Source organism: Ostrinia furnacalis, unplaced genomic scaffold (genome assembly GCF_004193835.3).
Source record: "Ostrinia furnacalis isolate ACB-3 unplaced genomic scaffold, ASM419383v2 OfSCF2997, whole genome shotgun sequence".
Classification (NCBI taxonomy): Eukaryota; Metazoa; Arthropoda; class Insecta; order Lepidoptera; family Crambidae; genus Ostrinia; species Ostrinia furnacalis.
Genome location: NW_021133236.1, coordinates 255,640 through 267,166, shown reverse-complemented (window position 1 = coordinate 267,166; position 11,527 = coordinate 255,640). Strand labels below are relative to the sequence as shown.

Sequence of the window (11,527 nt, the reverse complement as noted above, 5' to 3'; positions counted from 1 at the left end):
CCACAGAGAGCATGATAATATGCCTACCTAAAGAGCATACTGTTCATTATTTATTTATCACTTTACTACAAACACCAGTAGCTATAGTTCCAAAATACTGGACTGTCCTATCGATGACATTGACAGTGGGGCGCCACCGTCAATACCGGATCGCTGGTTCCGATTTTTGTCATGTTGGAAACCATATAGTTGAACGATGGTAGCGCCCCCCTGTCATTGAGTTTGGTGGGACAGTTCAGCGTGGGTTATCTATATCCTATGTATCGTATTTCCTAAAATTTCTGTCAATTTATAGGGACCAACAAACTTAGACAGAATCTTTGCACTTTTTGTTTTCAGTTCTATAGCGAACGGCCTTCACAAAAACATTTTAGAAAATGCATCTACGACAGTAACGATGTGTGTTTTACCTAAAATATAGTTCGGTTGTGTTACCGTCTTTCGTCCTCACAGAGGAATCCAAATAATCCATTCAAGTGCGAAACTGTACTTCAACATTTTTTTTGTTGGATATTCTCTTCATTATAAGCGCACTTTAAGTATGCCCTAACCTTTTTTTTGTTTGTTTTNTTGGCTATCCCAACTAATCCCAACTAATATTATAAATGCGAAAGTAACTCTGTCTGTCTGTCTGTCTGTCTGTCTGTCTGTCTGTCTGTCTGTCTGTCTGTCTGTTACGCTTTCCCGCTTAAACCTCGCAACCGATTTTGATGAAATTTGGCATAGAGATAGTTTGAGTCCCGGGAAAGAACATAGGATAGTTTTTATCCCGGTTTTTGAAACAGGGACGCGCGCGATAAAGTTTTTCTGTGACAGACAAAATTCCACGCGGGCGAAGCTGCGGGCGGAAAGCTAGTTGCTTATAATATTAACTTTAATTGCCCACAGAGAGCATGATAATATGCCTACCTAAAGAGCATACTGTTCATTATTTATTTATCACTTTACTACATCAGAATTATGTTTTTCTAAGGCCTCAACATGAATCTAAGCTTGTATGGATCATAATGGTTTGTTTTTTTTTTAAACTTAGAACACCAGTAGCTATCCTATGTATCGTATTTCATAAAATTTCTGTCAATTTATAGGGACCAACAAACTTTGACAGAATCTTTGCACTTTTTGTTTTCAGTTCTATAGCGAACGGCCTTCACAAAAACATTTTAGAAAATGCATCTACGACAGTAACGATGTGTGTGTTACCTAAAATATTATTCGGTTGTGTTCCCGTCTTTCGTCCTCACAGAGGAATCCAAATAATCCATTCAAGTGCGAAACTGTACTTCAACATTATTTTTTTTTTGTTTTGGAAACCAATACTGTTGTATTCTTACGAGTGTTTGAATATCCGTAATGCTCGATTTCATCACGATTAGCACACAAATGTCTCATCTAGCATTACGTGGGATCACTAAAAATAATTTCTTATTAACTTTAACGTGGTTCGGTTATGGCATTGGAGACATAAATAACAACGACTTCTATGCCGTTGTGGATTAAAAAGACTTAACATCCGGTACTCGGCCTCCGGTTAATCTAAATATATATAACTCAAAGGTGATTGATTGACTGACTGACTGACTGACTGACTGACTGACTGACAGTGATCTATAAACGCACAGTCAAAACCACTCAACGGATCGGGCTGAAATTTGACATGCAGGCAGGTAGATGTTATGACGTAGGCATCCGCTAAGAAAGGATTTTACGAAACCACCTCCTAGGGGTAAAACAGAATCCGCGCGTACAAAGTCGCGGGGGGGCGTTAGTTACATTATATTCCTCCATCACTATTATATCACTTGTTTTGCGAACCTTAAATAAATAAATAAATATCAATGATATCGCAACTGCCTAAGGTGGGAATTAAGCCCACGAAAATATTTTGATCGAGAGGAGACTAAGAAATTTGTAACTATCCTCGGTAAAACCAGAATTAGTTCAAATTCAAATTCAAATTCAAATAATTTATTTGTGAAACACAGGTAAGGAGTATGATGTACAAACAAAAGATGTGTTCAAGCCGTGATCAGCCTTGTCGGCATACAAATGTTAAAGCGTGATTATAAATAAAGAAGAGTAATAATGAGCAAATTAAATGTCAAATCATAAATGTCAGTTAAATTAATTGTAAGATTAAAATAAATAAATGCAGGGCAGTCAATCGGATATTAGTCAATATTAGATTAAATCAAGGTTGTCAAGGAGGAAATTGTAGAAAAACTATTTAAATTGTAGGAACTCATGCACTGAGTAAAAACTGTTACTTGTATCTGTGATTTCTATTATATCAGTAACAAAAAGTGCCAAAAAGTGTTCGTGGTTCTCAAAAGTATTCTGATTAGGACCTTAATAGAATGTTAGTGTAGAACTATCATTCAAAACCGTGAGAAATGACAGTTCCGAGAAGTTCCGACCATTTGTCAGTGGTCTACATACCTATACATCATTGATCACTAACATTACAACAACGTCAATCTTATCAACATTCATGTTTATATTAGCTCTTTTTAGAGGTAAGAATGATAACTGACCAAATCTCTTACAAATGGAGTATTATCAAAATGCTTCGCCAAACTAAGTACCTACCAACATCAGCATCGGTTTTGCGTAAAAGAGTGCTCTCATTACAACAATTATTAAGTACGCGTTTATGGATTTTCCATTTACCAAAACAGTCGTTCTATTTGAAGTTGAATTCAGGGATTACATTGTCAAAACTGTTATTAAAAGAATAACTACGTAACTACTAAACGTATAAAATTTCAAAATACTTCAATAAAGAGTATTTCCGAACCTAAGCTGCTAACCTGCTTGCTTCTTCAATAGAGCTCGAAGATGAGCCCCTTGCATTCTTTTCTTGGAACTTCGCCCCATAGAAGACGGACGTGGTGACGCTTCCTTACTTGGATGACGAAGATAACTTCATACGCTTATCTCGCTTATTTCGTCGTCGGCTGACGGGCGTCCCCGGTGGTGTACCGGATTCATCTTCAGACGTCATTGTTCTCAACTGTGAAATAAAGTCCTCGACGGAATAAACTGTGTATGACAAGTATCAACTCAACATTTTATGGGAATAAGAATAAAAGAATAAGAAATTTATTTATAATATTCATTGCATGTCAAATTGTGAAATTGTCAATACAGATTATTAATTATAGTCAATTGGGAGCTATGTTCAATGTTAATTTCATATTTAAAGATAAGATANCATTGTTCTCAACTGTGAAATAAAGTCCTCGACGGAATAAACTGTGTATGACAAGTATCAACTCAACATTTTCTGGGAATAAGAATAATAAGAATAAGATATTTATTTATAATATTCATTACATGTCAAATTGTGAAATTGTCAATACAGATTATTAATTATAGTCAATTGCAGAATTGGAAGTTATGTTCAATGTTAATTTCATATTTAAAGCACGTTTAATTTATCTCCTATCAAAAATTAAATATTAAAATCTAGTAATCGACAATTATTGTATGCTCTTTGAGCAAAGCACGGTAATTCTACTGTTACATGTAACCATTTTACTTATGCTTCATAAATAAAGATTTTATGTTTGTATTTTTTTATGCAACTTTCATACACAATCCTGTGACGACTGGTTGGCTCGCTTGACATACCCNAGAATAAGAAATTTATTTATAATATTCATTGCATGTCAAATTGTGAAATTGTCAATACAGATTATTAATTATAGTCAATTGCAGAAGTGGGAGCTATGTTCAATGTTAATTTTATATTTAAAGATAAGATAAGATAAGATAAGATAATACTTTATTGCCTCGTTTTTACATGCTTTACAAACATATATAAACAAAAAAAATACATTAAAAAAAACATAAGAGGCAAAAGGATGAGGCTCAGCATATGCGAGGNACGAAGATAACTTCATACGCTTATCTCGCTTATTTCGTCGTCGGCTGACGGGCGTCCCCGGTGGTGTACCGGATTCATCTTCAGACGTCATTGTTCTCAACTGTGAAATAAAGTCCTCGACGGAATAAACTGTGTATGACAAGTATCAACTGAACATTTTATGGGAATAAGAATAAAAGAATAAGAAATTTATTTATAATATTCAAAGCATGTCAAATTGTGAAATTGTCAATACAGATTATTAATTATAGTCAATTGCAGAATTGGGAGCTATGTTCAATGTTAATTTCATATTTAAAGATAAGATAAGATAAGATAATAGATAAGATAATACTTTATTGCCTCGTTTTTACATGCTTTACAAACATAGATATAAACAAAAAAAATACATTNCTACCCAAATTCGAATTCAAATAATCTTTATTGCTCCAATGTTGGGGATATAAAAGTTCTTACATAAGACATAGACCCAAAACATGGACCCTGCTAGGGTATTGCAACATGAGATCAAATCTAATAAGTATTATAATTTAATATACCCCACATTAAAGCAAGTTTAATTTATCTCCTATCCAAAATTAAATATTAAAATCTATTAATCGACAATTATTGTATGCTTTTTGAGCAAAGCATGGTAATTTCACTGTTATATGTAACCATTTTACTTAATTATGCTTCACAAATAAAGATTTTAAGTTTGTATTTTTGTTTTATTTCAATGCAACTTTCATACACAACCCTGTGACGACTGGTTGGCTCGCTTGACATACCCGCAAAATCCTACCGGAAGTCAGCAAGTACAACCAGTGCGTCTCCTAAAGGGGCATACATAGCCCAACGCTAGGTGGCTCGCTTGACATGCCAGCAAGCACACCTAGTGCGTTTACTAAACGGACATGCATAGCCCTTCAACGCCAGGTGGCTCGCTTGACATGCCAGCAAGCACACCTTGTGAGTCTTCTAAACGGACATACTTAGCCCTTCAACGCCAGGTGGCTCGCTTGATAAGATAAGATAAGATAAGATAAGATAAGATAATACTTTATTGCCTCGTTTTTACATGCTTCACAAACATAGATATAAACAAAAAAAATACATTAAAAAAACATAAGAGGCAAAAGGATGAGGCTCAGCATATGCGAGGTCAAGCATACCCTACCCAAATTCAAATTCAAATTCTTTATTGCTCCAATGTTGGTAATATAAAAGTTCTTACATAAGACCTAAGACTCAAAACATGGACCCGCTAGGGTATTGCAACATGAGATCAAATCTAATAAGTATTGTAATTTAATATACCCCACATTAAAGCACGTTTAATTTATCTCCTATCTAAAATTAAATATTAAAGTCTATTAATCGATAATTATTGTATGCTCTTTGAGCAAAGCATGGTAATTCCACTGTTATATGTAACCATTTTACTTAATTATGCTTCACAAATAAAGATTTTAATGCAACATTCATACACAACCCTGTGACGACTGGTTGGCTCGCTTGACATACCCGCAAAATCCTACCGGAAGTCAGCAAGTACAACCAGTGCGTCTCCTAAAGGGGCATACATAGCCCAACGCCAGGTGGCTCGCTTGACATGCCAGCAAGCACACCTAGTGCGTTTACAACGGACATACATAGCCCTTCAACGCCAGGTGGCTCGCTTGACATGCCAGCAAGCACACCTAGTGTGTCTACTACATGGCCTTTCACTACTAGGTGGGTAATACATTATGAAAAAGAAACTGGAAAGGCTAAAAGCTAGCTATCAAGCTAAAAAAAAATGGAAACAATTATCCACTATGGACACAACGCTAACGCTTCATAACTAAAATCAAGGACACACTTGGCCCATCNATCATTACACATGCATTTCCTCACCGATATTGCACACTTAAAATATTACTTTTCTGTTCATTCATACATGTGCCGAACAGCTGCCCGAAGTATTTAGAATCGATTTATAACGCATTCAACAAAAGACATAGATCAACGCAAAATAGTAGGTATTTCTTAACGTGTCATTCTCACTTATATTGTGCCTACATTGGCCTGTCATCTCGCTGTCGGGGTGATTTATGTAGAGTGAGATGTTATTGAATAAATCTTGTAAGGCTGGGTGTACACTTCTACATGTCAGAAACCACTTACTTATTATGGTCTTGAAATTCGTAGCAGTAGCGTTTTCAGTGAAGTTCGTTAGCGCTCGTTCGTATACTCTCGATTACAACTCAATTATAATAATCAATTATTATCAAATCACAAAACTTGGACTAATTAGAACAATTATGTTTGATTTAACTTTATTGTTTAGTTCGTAGTTGTCCAAAACAATCATCAGAGAATGTATATATCCGATTGACACTTTTGTTTTTTAATTCGTTGAAATGTAGAGCAATACTACGAGCATTTTTCGACTCTCCCAGAAATATCGAACAGAAAATCACATTGTAACAACAATAGCTTAATGTACACACGGTATAGAGCCCTTTCTCGCAAAGAGCTGTGACAGATATGGAACAGAAAACTCTGAACCCACGTTGTAAGTAACAACAGCATCAGCATAATGTACACACGGTTTAATAGGATCGATCCGTGGTCCCAATAATCCCATTGCGCCGACAATGAACCGTGGGTCGTGGTTGCACAATCGCAGAGTGGAATAACGGGTTTCGACAGAACTTCTGACAGCCTAACCTGTACTTATCCGCCCAGCTGCCGGTAGATTCGCTAATGACAATTGATAACGCACTTACGACATGAAATGAAAACAATAAAAAGACGTAAAAAGTAACAATTTTTGATGTCACTTTCTAGCGGTAAGATGACGTACGAAGTTCATGCTTATATCATGAAAAAATGTGCGAATATTGAGCGAAATTGTAAACTAGGTATATTTAAAAGAAAAAACTTACGGGAAATCAATTATCAACAAGTCACTACTAGGTAGTTAATATGACATAATTTTAGTTTAAATAAAGCAATATAATTCACTTGTCTCTAACATCCAAAAAAGACCTATAACAATCAAGGTGTTTACGATCGCTAGATTTATGTTTTGTTTCTGTGTTGTATCTTTAATGTTGCCTGGCAAATATTTAGAAAGCTAGCCTAGCTGGAATCTAGATCGGTAGGTCATTTTTTGTTAAGAAAGTCTTATAGTGGTATAGATTTTGCTCAAGACATTCTCGCCAAGGGATTTTATAGAGTCGTTATACTTAAAAACTAAGACGATATCGATAGCAGAAATTGAAAACTAGAGTCAGTTATAGCGTGTTCTTCAATAGGCCGTTTAACCATGGATACTAAATTTTATGATTATTTAAGTACTTTATCAATATCATGGATGTTATAACCTTGTTTTGCATGCAAAAATTTGGCAATATATGCACATTAATATTATTAGCATCCTTTGATACGGACTCTTGTGCAAATAAAGAATTTGTTAATGTCATTATTATTGTAAACATAACAGGTAAACGGGTTCACAATAATAATGTCCGTCTGGTATTTTAACTTAATGCCTTTTAAACCTTTTAATGCTCACAATTTATTTACATGCGAGCAATAGTTAATGCCATACGTACCCAAATGATGCAAGTTGTATAAATGTAAATTAATTTTATTATGTTTCCCAAGAATTGCTGCATTCTGATGGAGAAAGCCAAACCTGTTATTTTGAAATTTGACGATGCCCCTGACAATTTATTGGGAGATTTCTGGAATGAGCCACCAAATGGCGCCCGGTGACGAACCCACGCAATTTACATTTCTTATAGAGTAAATACGAATAGATAACAGACATACAAAGTACTTACATAAGTATTCTGATTAAACTAGTGATTGAAACTTCTAGCAGCGACATTTCTTGGGATTTTTTTCATTTACTTTCGTACTTATTCACAAACTAAATAGATTTTTGCTTGCGTTTGTGTTACCGGAGTTCGTGAATAATCCAAAAACATTCAGTGTATGCCTCAGAGATCCTAACTCGCGGAAATAAAATTATTTCATTGTTTGAATCAACTGAACATTCTGTAAAGAAATACTTATGCTCCAGAAGACACTAAGGCTGGGTTGCACCAACTTACTTTGACTTTAACAAACGTCAATAATTTTTCAACCTCCATACAAAATACACCGGTTTTTACGGTCAAACTTAGGTGGTGCAACTCTGCCTAAGCTTTTTGTGCAAAAAGCAAACCTGGAACCGAGGTACCTACTTAGTTAAAATAACTCAATCTAGTAATATCCATTATCTCAGAATACGTGGTTCCCATACCGATAGTGCCAATGAATGACTCAACTAAGCAAATTGTTCCATATAAGCTCTATAATTGAATCGACAAACGCTCACGATTCTTCAAGATAGTACGGAGATTACAAAATTACTTTGTATATTTGTAAATGAAACATGTTATTTTGTAGTGTCATGATTTTGTGTGAAATATTAATCTTATTTCAGTGTCGATTTCACGCTTTGCGATTTCACATGTGTTCAATGAAGTCTAAGCGATTGAGTTAAACGGCTAGTGAATGTATGAATAATCATGCGACAATGTACAGAAATAGAACATTAGGAATGTTATGTTAAAATCTATTTAATCTGAGACTTTTAAATATTGATAGTCCATTATAATCAAATTTTTAGAATTAAATAAATATTTTAGTCCACCTAATAGGTAGGTATTATAGGAAAACAGCTTCAGCCAAACAATATGAAGAGCCCAGAAATCACACCGTTTCAAGTGCCTTTTATGTAGAAACTATTGTCAAGTTTCGGGTCAACAATTTCCTAATCAAAATATTGTCTTTGTAACTAACAATTATTTAATCGCTTAAAATTGTGCAAAGCGACACAGTCAATCAATTCCGGCGACATCTGCGCAATCTTTTATATTGCCAATACATACATAACGGTTATATAAGAAAATATTTTATTAAAAAATAGGTGTGCGATGCATTCTGCAGATACAACTAACTGGGCTATTATGGTGAACATAATTACAATGCACGATACGAAGAGCCTTGTAACATTTCGATGGAACCACAAAGCGAAGGAAATCTCTATGGCAAGCTGTACAGCAGCATTATAACAGACATAATGCTGATTGCATACCTGTTTTGCGATAGGCTTGTTTATTGTGGTGATTAACTCCTAGGTCTCTTCAGAAGAAAGATTTACCAGGTTTTCAAGTGTTTATGATAGTTATGTTAATGTGTTCGCAGTTAAATGACACAATTCCTTTTACTATGCAGACATGCCTTCAAGAGCTTTAGAACGTGTGTGTGGTCTGCCATGGCATTACGCATTCAAAGTGCACAAGTAAATAAATAACTAGCATTTGACGATATTTTATAGCAATCCCTCAAAAAATTTACTTTGTATTTATTAGCTTCTTCGTATTTATGTTCGAAACATCTGATTTACAAACGCTATTGTAAAAGCAATCAATAGAATATAAAACGCAGCAATGTTAACATTTATTCGAAGGCTCTACACGGGTATTGGAATAAAATTACTTCCACAGCATCAAATTAGCATATCGATTAATTTCGATACTATATCTCACGTTCTGAGACAAATGGTCTGTCACGGTTCAATAGGGGTGATCAACAAAATGTGTGTTGCGCAAACGCAGCCAGCCATGACGCTGGACAGTGTTGCAACCAGCATAATAGACAAAATTTTACAAGGCCCGCTATCAGGTCGAACAGTTTTAGAAATTCATCTATTCAACCAGACAAATAACTGTTTCTAGGTATAGTCTGGTCACATTTATAAACTAAATAACACAAAGCGTGAAACAGTTAATATCAAGGACTCTACATTCAAAATCAGACACTTCTGATGCCATAATAGCGATTACAAGAACACAATTTAGCTGAATCATAACTAAATACCACAATCACGTTTCTGCATAGTCGTTATCAATCAATTCCACATAAATTAAATCACCGTTAAAAATGTTAAGCGCATATCGTATGTGTATATTCACGCTCTACGGAATCACGTGGGGATACATGCAGTGGGGTACTAACAGAGGCGGTCGGCAAATTTTTTCATTGAACCAATGAGAAGCGTGCGCTAGACTCAATTGGAAGATTGCCCTCCAACGACGTGGGAAGGCGACAATGCTTGCCCTCGGCGAGGATATCCTTCCAGAAAATAACAACTGAATAAAGGCATAAATCAGGCTAAGTGGGGAAAACCAATGCAGCGCAATTACAATGCATAGGGCATCTTAAACTTGCTTCGTGTACAATGTGCTTTTAGTATTCGTATTAAAACTGTAGACAAGTCATGATTTTCTGTCTAGATGAAGTGGTAAAAGAAAATTGTGAAGTTTTAGATTAAATTGACCAGTTCATCAAAACCATTTTCCAAATTCTATCTATCCATTTTTAGAGAAACCTTTAATATCTGCACAACTTTTCATAAAATGATGTAGTTCTTTGAAAATCCCATTAAAATTTAAATTGCTGTGAACATGTAAGTACGTGCGCACCAGACATCGAAATTACGCGTCATAAATTGTGCGTTTTAAAAATTGTGAAACCGAAAGCCGTTTGCGGTAATAATAAAGTAAAAAAAGTAATCTGAATTGAAGATCGAGTGAGGCAAGGCAATAGCCGGTGGATGTACTTGATCACACCGATGTGTTCACTAAAACATCGGCAACACGAAAAATATACGTCGATGACCTGCTACTGAAGTCTACACAAGAAACCAGTTTCGAAAAACTGCATTGATTTATTCACTTTTTATCAGTGATTCAGCTCTCATTAGGGCTGTGCGACTGATTTTAAAATACGAAAATCTTGTTACTGAAATGGTTTGTGAAGCATTTATTACAAATGCTAAAGCCTAAAGATTATGACTGTCTACTTGTGGGCGTTTTTTTGGTCCAAATAAAAATCAGATATCAACCGGTATGCGTGATATTATGTACTATCAAGCACAGACTATTCAAGTTTATAAAAAAACTCTCTCACATTTTTATAAATATAGATTTTTTTTTCGAAAAAAAGACAGCAAGCCCTGCGAGAGGCTGCAATCAAAAGAAACCAAGAGGCGCATCAGATTATGTGAAGTTAAAACAGGTCGTACGTAATAAGTGGTAACCACCGAGACCAGGTTATGAAACCGGACCCCATTACGCTGAACTTGAATCTCCAACATCGAAAAGACATAAAAATAAAGCTGAAACGGCTATCCCGTCTTGGCAAATAAAAAATCGGGAGACATTGCACTCATTATTTTAACGCTCGCTGAATCTTACTGCGATAAAATTACAGAGATATCTCGTCCGACTGGCAAAATGTGAATCATTCATACGTTGACATGAAATGTATTCTAGTGGCAATTCAATTCAATGAGCCAATTAAAATTCAGATAATGTGTTGCCGACGTCTGGACGGATCATCCATATTTCCAGCGCGCGTTGCGCATCCTGCCTAGCTCGCACGCGCTAGGAAGCGTCCATCGTGTGCAATTTTATAAACACGATCCTGTTTACCTGTGAGAACTAAAAATATACGATAATATCTACAAAGTACGTAAACACGCATAATCATCTAGAAGAAACTAGCTCATCTAGACCCAACATAATTACACCCTAGCGTCTTATGCCGAGACTA

General features: G+C 35.4%; 2 protein-coding genes across 4 annotated transcripts in view; one reads left to right on the top strand and one right to left on the bottom strand.

Annotated features, from left to right (window-relative positions):
* S6KL (ribosomal protein S6 kinase like) overlaps positions 1-11,527 on the bottom strand; it is a 77,640-nt gene that overhangs the window by 47,926 nt on the left and 18,187 nt on the right. The window lies entirely within an intron of this gene.
* Positions 1-11,527, top strand: part of LOC114356891 (neurofilament heavy polypeptide) — a 41,359-nt gene that overhangs the window by 27,852 nt on the left and 1,980 nt on the right. The window lies entirely within an intron of this gene.